Source organism: Ischnura elegans, chromosome 13, assembly GCF_921293095.1.
Source record: "Ischnura elegans chromosome 13, ioIscEleg1.1, whole genome shotgun sequence".
In the NCBI taxonomy this organism is placed as follows: Eukaryota; Metazoa; Arthropoda; class Insecta; order Odonata; family Coenagrionidae; genus Ischnura; species Ischnura elegans.
This window is the reverse complement of record NC_060258.1, coordinates 4,486,432-4,497,810: the sequence shown is the minus strand read 5'-3', so window position 1 is coordinate 4,497,810 and position 11,379 is coordinate 4,486,432. Positions and strand designations below refer to the sequence as shown.

General features: G+C 36.1%; 1 long non-coding RNA gene across 1 annotated transcript; it reads right to left on the bottom strand.

The window, feature by feature from the left end:
- Nucleotides 1-7,537: 7,537 nt before the first annotated feature.
- LOC124170197 lies at nt 7,538-10,255 on the bottom strand. The gene is made up of 2 exons (XR_006867353.1): nt 9,929-10,255; nt 7,538-9,276 (listed from the first exon to the last, which is right to left on the bottom strand). It is a non-coding gene; the product is annotated as an uncharacterized LOC124170197 (long non-coding RNA).
- Nucleotides 10,256-11,379: the final 1,124 nt, after the last annotated feature.

Here is an 11,379-nt window from a genome sequence, read left to right as displayed (position 1 = left end):
CCCAACGCTTGATTTGATGGCCAATCATCATCTTTGCCACAATATGGTAATTCGTTTAGGCTGTATTTTCATTTCACATCTGTCAAAACCCAGTACTTGATTCCAAATTTGTCTGGTTTATTTGGAATTTACGTCATAAATGGACAGTTGCATTTTGTTGGATAGAGCTGTGCATTTGCTATCACGCCAAAGTCGCCATCGGATTCACTATCTTGAACTTCGTTGCTTCCATCACACGCAGATGTTGATGGATTGGTCAGAATGTCCTTGAACTGATGTTAACGATTCACTTCCAGACTGATCTTCAATATTCCCTACAGCTATTTGATTCGCGACGATTCTCTTCTCTTGATATATTTTTCGACTTCTTACTTTCTTCCTCAATTCGCTACAGATATGCATGCGTAAAAATCTACAAACGAAAGCGCATTATGGTAGAATCTTCTCTAGTTGCATTGGAGGGATAGAGAGCTGGAGAGCATTAGAAATTCATACTAAAGGACAACATTTTCAGAAGTAACGGTAATTGCCGTTCGAAAGGCAGGGACTCAACCGCCAACCGTATCCTTATTTGTATCTTCCAGAAACTTGCAGTAATGCTTCTTCTTCGACCTACGTGCGGATTCCAAGGGTAGGATTTACAGTAGAATTTTACAGTCCACCCAATTCCTCCGCTCTCTCAAAAAGAGACTGGATTTTTCCCCAGGACGCAGCGAGCAGTCAACCCGCCCCAAACCCCGACTGGGTCAGGCGGCACTAATGCTGGACACACGGCAAAGGGGCTAGGTCAAGTGACAGTGCCGTCAGGCAAGAAATATGAAAGTTATTCGTAAACCTGATGAGTCGATATTGAAAATAATGTCTCTAAGAGCTCTGAATCTTGGACGACGGAAAACAATGCTTGGGATACGTGACGATTTTCGGGTGTGGGTTATACAATAATCATTGAACAATAAACAAAACAAAATTAAAATATCATAATTACATGAATTTACGCATCTCAAGGATTGAAAAGGTTTTATTTTACTTTGCTGCCCAAAAAATAACGAAAGATTTTGCACAACAAGTCGCTATGCCTAGGTTTTCGAATACAGATAGGAGCCCTTGGGACAAAACTGGCATTGAACCGGGTACTTCCAGATTCAAAATGAAGAAAATTATCTACCACACTAGCATCTTGCTGATTATATGATATACATGGCACTAAAGTGCCCACGCGCAAGAAAGTAGCGCGAAAACCAGTTGTGGGTCAAATGACCCCTAGCCGTCCTTCTAGGTATAACACGTCATAAAAATTTAAAACAAAACATTATAGTTGAATTTTCACTAATTTATCAAAATATAGACCAAAATGAACAAAGTCAAAAAGTTTCAAATTAAAAAAAAATATTTTAATAAGAGAAAAATAAATTTGAATTCTGAAAATGGGTCAAATGACCCCTGCCGTCCTTCTAGTGTTAAAGGAAATAAGAAAAAGAAGTAATACGTAAATATAGCAATATATGCAGACGACATTGGCAGTCAATTCAGATTGGCCCTCTCAGGTATATGACGTCACGCGATTGCCACGTCACAGGGTAGAAGCTTCGCCGCGAATATCTCCCCTTCTCACACCCAATCTACTCGCCGTGCTCTTGACAAGGAGACAAAAAAAGTTGAAAAGAAAGTGTGTGCTTCGGACATCCAGGAGAACCTGCCCCAGAGACATCTCGCAATGGCATTGATTCCTCCGAATTTTTTATAAGTACCATTCAGCGGCATTCAGTTTCCTACATTCAGTCCACTTTTTCACCTCTTGAGTATTAAACACAGCACATATGATTTTCTTATTCCGAATAAATTTTACCCTAACCATCCAAAGGGACATATTTTTCCCAGACTATATCTGTGAAACTATTACAGATATCGCTTTTATTTAAATGAGTTTGGAATCTACCCGTCAAATATTAGTCTAAAACATATTTTTATGCAATGTAATGGCTGCAATTCTTATGGTCATTATCATGGGTTAAGACAGTTTTACTGAAAACTATTATATTCAATACCAGAGAATACATTTAGTTAATTTTGGGTTATACTTCAGTTTACTAACAATTAAAAGTAATTCCTATTTAAGTCATTCTGTAATTTTTAACAAGGTTAGGTCAATAGCATAGGGTTTCAATAGCAGAATGACCTAGCCGTAGACGCACCCTAACAACCAATACTAATACTTAGGGCAATCAAAAAAATGCTGAAAATGGTCTATTTCGTCACCCCAAGGAAATCTGTCAGTTTTCAAATGTTTAAAATAGGGGCAATTGTTATACTAGTATGTTTAAAATTTACTTGTCAGAAATCAATAGAGAAGATGGATACTTCCTTCACAGCGCCTGGAAAAGAGTGATCAAAGAGAGAGCCAACCAGAGAGAAGCACCCAGTCAGACAGCCAATCACAGTGCAGCTCCCATCCAGCCTACAGTATATAAGCGAGGCAGAAACCAACAGCCGACACCTTCGACCTGAAGACGCTGGCAGGATAGCCGGCGAAACTGTTGTCAACCAACAATCTGACGCGGAAGAAAACCCTGGAGAAATGCAGAGAAGAAATCAATTTGTTATTATTTTCAGGAAATAGTATTAAAGATGTTCTTCAATTGGTTGGGAAATACATATGCACCAATTGCTATAAAATCAGGGAATATTGCAAACTTCAACATTTATTTTAAATAATGAAATGTGAAACAAGAAAAGTTATCACCTTATCATGGAGTATTAACCCATAAGTGCACAAAGTTATTTTTGCCTTATATTCGTTAAAAAAGTAATTATTCTGGCAAATAAGGTTCATTTTAAATTATACATGCCATTTCTAAATTTTTATGATCAATATTTTAATAATACAATCTGATATATCAGACATCATGCACAGGGAGTAGTAGTGTGTATTGTAGTGCATTCCTATGTAAATTATACTAAAATTATTTAATAAATCAGTACACTAATCATCGCAATGATTTCCTATTGAAATGCAATGAGCAAACAGCATATCTAGTGTAAACATAATTAATTTTGACACTTTTGTCGTAATATAGTTTCAAATTACTTATAGCAAATTCTTTCCGATAAATGTGAGGGATATCATTTGGATCTAAACAAACGTTTATTAGGATATTATACGAACACCCAGCGTTGTGCAGAAAAGATAGTTGCCAGAGAAGGGGAAACTTTAAATTTGGAATTCATGGTCATATTGACCTCTCATAAGATATATGAAAGAACGTAAGAAAACATACAATATATCGAAACGCGTGGTTAGAAGGACAGCAAGGACATTTGAAGGCCATTTACCGGTGAACAGTGAAGCTGCAAGAAAAGGCAGCATTGGAACTGGAGTATACACAAGCATGGCAGAGTGAATGGGGACGTTAGAGAAAGGTGGGAGAGTGTGCAGAGGTTTGGGAATGGATGCTAGGTGGCGCTGACTGCACTTGCAAAGTTTGCCAATGAGAAAACGATACACAGGACACATGGGATGTGACCACAAGTAGTGCCACTGGGTTTGGGAGCATGAGATATACCTATGTATGCACCAACTTAGGTCAACATCTGTATGGAAAGGCACAGCGGACAGATGATAAGACATCCTCTTTTGCGTATAAAAAGATTTAGCATAGCCGGAGATGATTTCACCGAGGAATGCAACAAGTTCCTCCCTCTCTAATGCAAGGTTAACATTTTTATAGTTAGCATTTATGCCGCTTTGTCAGCAAATAAAATAATATAAAGAGTTAATGGATAGTTACTAACATTATCCTTGTACTCCACCTTCAAATAAAATTCATACTATTTTATCATTAGACATACAATACTATACTAAAATTTGTGGTTAAAATATAAGAACTGCCATCTTTAGATTAGCTACAAGAACTGACCCAAGTGCATGGCATCCGGTATATCCGACGGCCATTTTTCAGCGTTGATAAGAGATAAAAATTAATATAGGAATTTTTTGAGAAAATATAAAATAAAAAGATCAACCTCTACAACAAAAATGAGATAAAATTTACCATGATATTGTGCAATTTAATCAAAAAAAATAATTTACTTAACCCATGTGGGTGACTTAAAATTCTTTCAATACCATGCCTCACATGTTTCTCAAGTCAATAAATTTAAGGAGGCAACTAAAATATTAGAGCATGGTGAAGACAGATATCCATTTGAACATAATTAAGTATCAGAATGTTGTGCTTGTCAACTAGAGCCCAGAAAAAAGTTCAATACGCGCGTCCGTTATATCGGACGCCATGCGCAAATGGGTTAAGGCAGGTAATAGTCATATCATTATTAAATTTATGCAGTGTTCTGCCCTTCAAAAATATGAATAACAACCAATTTTGCACAATCAAGATGGCACATTCTAAAACTTTTTATCCTTAAAATATACCCAAATTGGCTACATTATATCATCAGTTGGGGACATAAGGCTAATGGGTAGAGTGGGTAATATTTTTGTAGTTGATATTGTTTGATATTTTTTAAGTTAGCATGCCACAGGCATCTATAATATTATCACCCCGTCCTTTCAGCCGTAACTTCTCGATCACAGGTAAATTCCTAATAGGTAGCCAATGTCACCCCTATCTCCAAAAAAGAAACATTGACCAAATCAGAAAATTACACACATCTGTGCGTGTCTATAAATAGGTAAAGATATATAATTTTCATCATCATCCTTTTCTGATGTATTTGAAATAAATATTCAATTTACTACATACTTGTCTGCTGGGACCACAACCATCTACATATTACTTTATTATCTTTCCAAATTAATTTGGTTTTGGAAAACAAAAATTAAGCAATCAAAAGCTTATGATATACCCATATTGAACTTACAGGCACTATCACAGCTAGTTATTATTTACCATCAATGCATGTAAAATGTGGATTACTGCCAGCTATAAAAAACGAATTTAATACTCCTTGGATTAGGAGGAAATCCTTTTTAATTACAATATTTATATGTTAAGCTTGATTATTTTCACTCTTAAAATGCATTTATGTATTATGCCAACAAAATTTAAAAGTACTGCCTCAGCATTGATTAGCGATAGAGAAAAATGATCATTATGGTATCTCATAACCAAAAGAAATTACTGAAAATTCAAGCTAGAGTAATTTTATTTATCTGAGTGGTAAATGATTTTCTATGTTTGATGCAGCTTCACAACAATTTTCTGCATAAATAAAAAATTCAAAGAGATTCAATAAAATACTATTTCATAAAATGCACATTGAATTGCTTTGTACAGTATCTAGTATGATACCACCCGAAAATACAAGTCAAATAATGTGAAAATGGGCTTTGTTACAAATGCAAGAAAATTACAGATTTGTGCAAATAAAATTTTAAAAATTATTTACGATGTGACCAACAAGTTTTCTTCAGAAAATAAAAAAATGATACATGCATTTGATTTGAATATTTCTGGTACTCCCAGGTAGCAGAGAAGAAAAAAAACATCGTTCCATAAAAGATGTATTTACAAAAAGAAATGAGGGAGTATCAAATAGCAAGGTCAAAAATTAGAAATAAATGCAATGAAATTGTGCTACATACAAAAAACAAAAAAGATCCATTCATCGAATGATAGCTATGACTGATAAATAGCCATTACAAACAATATGCCACACAATTACAACGACTCCCAAATGATGGCATCACAACGGCATGAAATAGAAAAAGCCTCATTTTATAAAAAGAACAGGTACAAAGTTAAACCATTTAATTTGCTTTACTCCCAAAAAACCAAGCTAGCACACATTAGATTTAGGTGACATACTGTTGCTAATATAATAGCAATTGCGTACTCTTTTTTGTCAACTTACAAACTACAATAAATATGAAGATGAAAATATATAAACCAGAATAGAGCAACCGCTCCTCCCTCTCACCTCTCAAAATTTGAAAAGAACAGACAGCAATTTGGATAAAATTGGATAATATTTAGTTACAAATATAAAGGAATATAAGTCGCTTGAACTATGTGCGGCATTTCCTCTTGAGCAACTCGTACTCAATCAGAAGTGTGCCAGTGATAACTGTGAGGGCTTCGTTAGAGACGGTTTGGTACACTCCAGCCAAAGCCAGTAGACAGCACTTCGCCGCCTCTATGAGTTTTCAGCTATCCTATTGCCCCAAACCTCAACCCCATGGGTTAAACTCAATATGGGAACCGCAACGCTCCGGTGACTTTCAACATTTAACAAAAATATTAATTAAAATTTTCATAAAGCTTTTCTTAAAAGTTAAAAATCGTGAAAATTTTTAAAATAGCATTTACATCTTGGCATACGATCGTAGTACACACTGTTGCAATTTTACGGGTCAAACACTGGGGAAAGGTATACCTTACCACACCTTTGATAACATTTTACATTATAAATGTTTGAAATTGAATGAAATTTGTTTAAAAGTACTTAGCTACTTATGTTTTATTCATTGGAAGTGTTTCTTATGTCACTTTCAAAAAATTTTACTTAGGAACACAGCGACAGATACTGAAGAATTGAAATCAGAGTTGAAAAGCCTGAAACAACACTTTGCTGCTGTTCAGAGCCCAACTAAGGAAAAAGCAAAATTCTCTGAAACATTGAAAAGTCAATCTCTCAAGTTACCATGACTATGAGTGCCAAAACTTTGTCTGCAACATCCGAGAGTTGAATTACTGGCAAGACTCTTAAAACCTTGTGTAGTCGGAAAGGAGTCTTTAAAAGGTGTTGCTACTAAAATTGCAAAGGGAAAAGACAAAAATGCAGTCTCTCCCAACTCCATTCACTTGAAATCTTCCGTTACTGAAGAAGAGGAGGACAAGGGTGATGGTTTCATAAAAATTACGCACAAGCGGAAACCTCAAAGGAAAAATGTTCTCCATGCGAAAGGTGACGAATGTTTCTTCTCGCAAGTTCCGATATTGATTCTTTTATACAGGAGTTAGGATGAAACTACATCTGATGAAACAGTCAGATATTTGAAAACATAATTTCATCCAAGTGCATTAGTTTGATGTATGGCAAAATCTTTAGTTCACTTAAAGTTATTGCCCCTTTAAGCCTCCAGAATGATCTTTTTAAGTGTGAAACTTGACCTGATGATGTTTCCATGGGGAAATATATTCCCCCAAAGTCTTTCTTAGAAAAATTTGGTGACAAAAACATAGACATGCCCACAATCAATGTCGCTATCTAATCAATCTCCCTCCCTGGAAAAGGTAATGAATGAATTTTAAATGCCACTGCTGGAGTTAAACTATCCAGTAATCCTGCGATTACTAGAAACACAATACACTCTAAGACAGAGCTTAATTTATTCTGATACAGAAAGCATTCATCATATTCAAGATGTGGGCAATATAACTTTTGATGGCCTTTTCATCTCTGATCCTGTAAAAATTGCTAACAATTTCAATAATCAGCTCCCCCTGGACAGCAACCCTTCTCATTTATGTATCATTAACAACAGGAGACACAACTCTGGCCTTTTTTACGTGTCCTAATGAGTATTACCAAAGTAAAGATTTTGACAGCATGGACCATAATACTTTGCTTGGCAAACTCAGATATGTGGGTATTGAAAGGGTACTTCTTACTTGGATTATGCTTTAACTCACTGGCAGAAAACAATTAGTTCAATTTATTCATCAATCTACAAGTGGTATGATCCCAGTAAGGTTAACTCCTTTAGAAATAAATTGTGGGGTTCCCCAAGGATCAGTCTTGGGCCCCTAACTCTTTAATTATTTTTGTAATTTTCATGAATGATATGCCCTCCTCTACAGCTAACTGCAAGCTACTGCCCTTTATGCAGATGAAACTTACTGTCTGCTATCTGAAGTTAACCCTGCTACCCTCTTGAAATCCTTGCCTGTTCCTCAGTTGATGACATGAACCATTGGTGTTCCAGCAATAACCTACAGTTAAATAATACCAAAACAACATATTCGTTTTTCCATACCAAAAAGTCCCATTAAACCTATAGTTTTTACTTACCCCAAATAGACTAAGTATTAAGTGCCTAGAAACCACTATTTTTTTGGGATTCAGCATAAGTGAGACATTCTTATGAAAGGAGCACATTAACAAGATTGCCAGTAGAGTGGCAACTGGACTGTTTATCATTAGAAGACTCACTTCAGTTATACCGCAGGAATACTTAAAATAACTGTATTTTGCCAAACTTCAGTCCCTGCTTACATATGGTGTTATCGTCTGGTGTAATTCTTCCCAAGCTAGCAAACTTCTCTCAGCAAAAATAAGTTGTAAAAGCAATCACAGGAATCTCAATTAGAGAACAGGACAGACCCTTTATCAAATTTTTAGGTATTCTAACCTTACCCTGTCTATTCTTTCTGGAATGATTATCCTTTACAAAGGAAAATCCTTGTATATTACGACCCAACAGCTCCTTCCACTCTCATGACACCCGAGAGAATATGGATGTTCACCTATCAAGATTTAACTCAAGTTTCAGCAAATATGGGCCACATTTTACCTGTGTTAAAATTCATAATCATCTTCTCCTAAACTTAAAAGAATCAATGAATTGGCAAAATTTTAAAGGCAATTAAGTCTTTACTTCTTGAGAATGCTTTTTATAGCATTGCTGAATGTTATAAAAAGTAAATTTTAGGATTGTATCTATGTTGTGTGTTAGTTTTGTGTTTTTATATAATGATTACTTTTGTTTCTCTCTAGTATAATGGGATATTTTTAACTTGATGCCTTTGAATACCTCTAAGACCATTCGGAAATAAATACTATTTATTATTATTAAAAATGATTGAAAGAATGCAACATTTTATTTTAAGTCCCTGATTTAAATTATAGACCAGCCCTTTGAACTTAATCATGTTTGACAAAATGATTGCACCATTAAATTTTATGCTCACAGCATCATACTTGAAAACAACGGGCAAATGGCCTGTAAGACCATGGGTCAGGCAATGCCATAAAAATTAAACATACCAACCAAGGTTCGATGAATGGCTAGATGAACAAGAGAACAACAGGGAAAATATAACTGCCATATTCAGGAAAGAATAGCAAATGTTGCACATGGATAGGTGTGCATGGAGGCTTTCAGTTATAAAAATTAAAAAAAAAACACACAATCACTCAATTGAAATACTAAGTTAAAAAAACCAATACGCTCGATGAAAATGTGATAAATGTTAATGGAACTTTTCAGTGATGGCTCCATCATATCTTCCAAAGTATGTCAGGCCACTTTCATCGCTGAAAGAAGAAAATTGAAATATTAAAATGGATATCACCTAAATTAAAATAATGAAATCACAACCAAAAGACAATGATAATACATATAAAGTGGATATGCACAGCCAATGCATGAACCAAATTTAAAAACTACTGTGGCAAAAATGTCACAAATTGTATTTGAATATCTCATAACAAACCTATGTTCAAATCAATGGGAGAACTTGCAAGAGTGTGGAATTGACCTATTTATCGTTAGCTTGGTGTTCCATTCATTTGAATAGTGACTAACTTAAACATTTGTCATCAATGAGCATATTATTGCTGTAATACACATTTTGTAGTGAAAATAAATTTCTTCACAATTGGCCAAACAAATTTTCAATTGATGACCCATTTTTGGGATAAATGGGAAAATGTAATTACTAATCACTCCTGCTATCAATTAAAAAAGCATCAAATTGTCCAGAAAATTGTATAATGGGATGAATTTTTATTTCTATTTTGAATAACAATGAGGAACAAGGGTGAAAATCATTTAGCCAAATTAATGATATCATTCTGCATAAAAGGGGACAAAAGGAAGGCCAACAGTAAGGACAATAAATAATTTATGCTGTGGGAATATAGAGAAATGGGAAGAATAAGAGTAAGATATAGAAACAGGGCTCACCCTCGCCTTGGCTAAAAGTGTTGGCATCACGTTCTCATAGTACATGGAGAGGAAGACAGGGGCTTGTCGCTGAAGAATAGCTCTTCCTTCAGTGGATCCATATCTAGTGATCATCCAAGGGACAGCTGAAGTGAGGTAACATACCTTTGCCAACTGTGTCTTACGAGTCAATACATTGTGGATACACCCATAGATTCCCCCTTCATACTTTTTTGTCTCCACGTCCTCTAGAGCCCTCATCCACTCACGCTCTCGTTCGACATCTCCCTTGCTGTAAGGCTTCCCCTCATTATCAAAAACTAATTTCACAGATAATTGTGAGAGGGCCCAAGCTAACCAAGCACATGCCTTATCCATATCTTCCTCTTCACCCTTAGCACCCAAATACACAGTCTCATTTTCAAAATCACAAAATGATGAAAATGTACTCCCATTCTGCCAAGTCCCATCCAAATATACAACCTTCTTCTTCATCCTTCCAATGTTTTTAGATTCCAATTCCACCATCACCTTCACCCGATCATCCCCACTCAAAAATTTAATAATACACGCAGTGCACCCATCTCCATCATACAGTCTCTCATACAATCTACGCATTGAATCTTCTCCATTTCCATACACTATGCTTGTCCTATGCATCATGGCGTCCACACACTCCTGCCTAGCTTCGGCCTGACCAGATGGAGGCGCACTAATCACAACCTCTTCCAAACAGCGCAACAGTGCATCACGTTGACACATCTGCACCTTTAGTTCCTCCAAGGAGGAGTGTAAGTGACGTACAATCAATTTCATCTCTTGCTTCAAAGAGTCTACGGAGGACTTCAGAGATTCAACATGCTGATCAGGGGTACCCACACTTGTTATACATGTGTGCTCAGTGCTCCTACTTGAAGATGCTTCCAGGCGACACAAAATCACTTGGTCTCTCCGGTGAGCCAATGTTACCATCTTTAGAATTAGGGAGCGGTCCAAGTCTTCAGGGAACTGGCGAACCATCCCTTCAGCTGAAGACAATGCATTCATTTGTTTGTCATCTGTTAGGTCTGGGTCAGCCCCTCTCGCCAGTAACTCCTCCACCCAATCACTCTTCCCAAGTCTGACTCCCACATGCAAGAGAGTTCTCTCCTTAATAACCCTACTATCCACATCTTCCAGCAAGTCCAGCAGCTCTTTATGCTGCAGCAGTGAACCAGTAAACAATCCATTTAAGAGCCTCTCCTCGACAAATTCCTCACCGATGCTAGCAGAACCTTTGCTCTCCATTATTATGAAATAATGAAAACTATAAAGTGTTTGTTGAGTTCAGCTAACTGGAAGTTGCCAATGGAAACAAGAAGTAGTAGCAATAGTCAGTGAGGAAAAAGAGACTGTCTCTGTGGGCAAGTGTTAACTGCAATGAAACAACATTAAAATCAAATTATTACCATAAAATTTGCTAATAACAATAA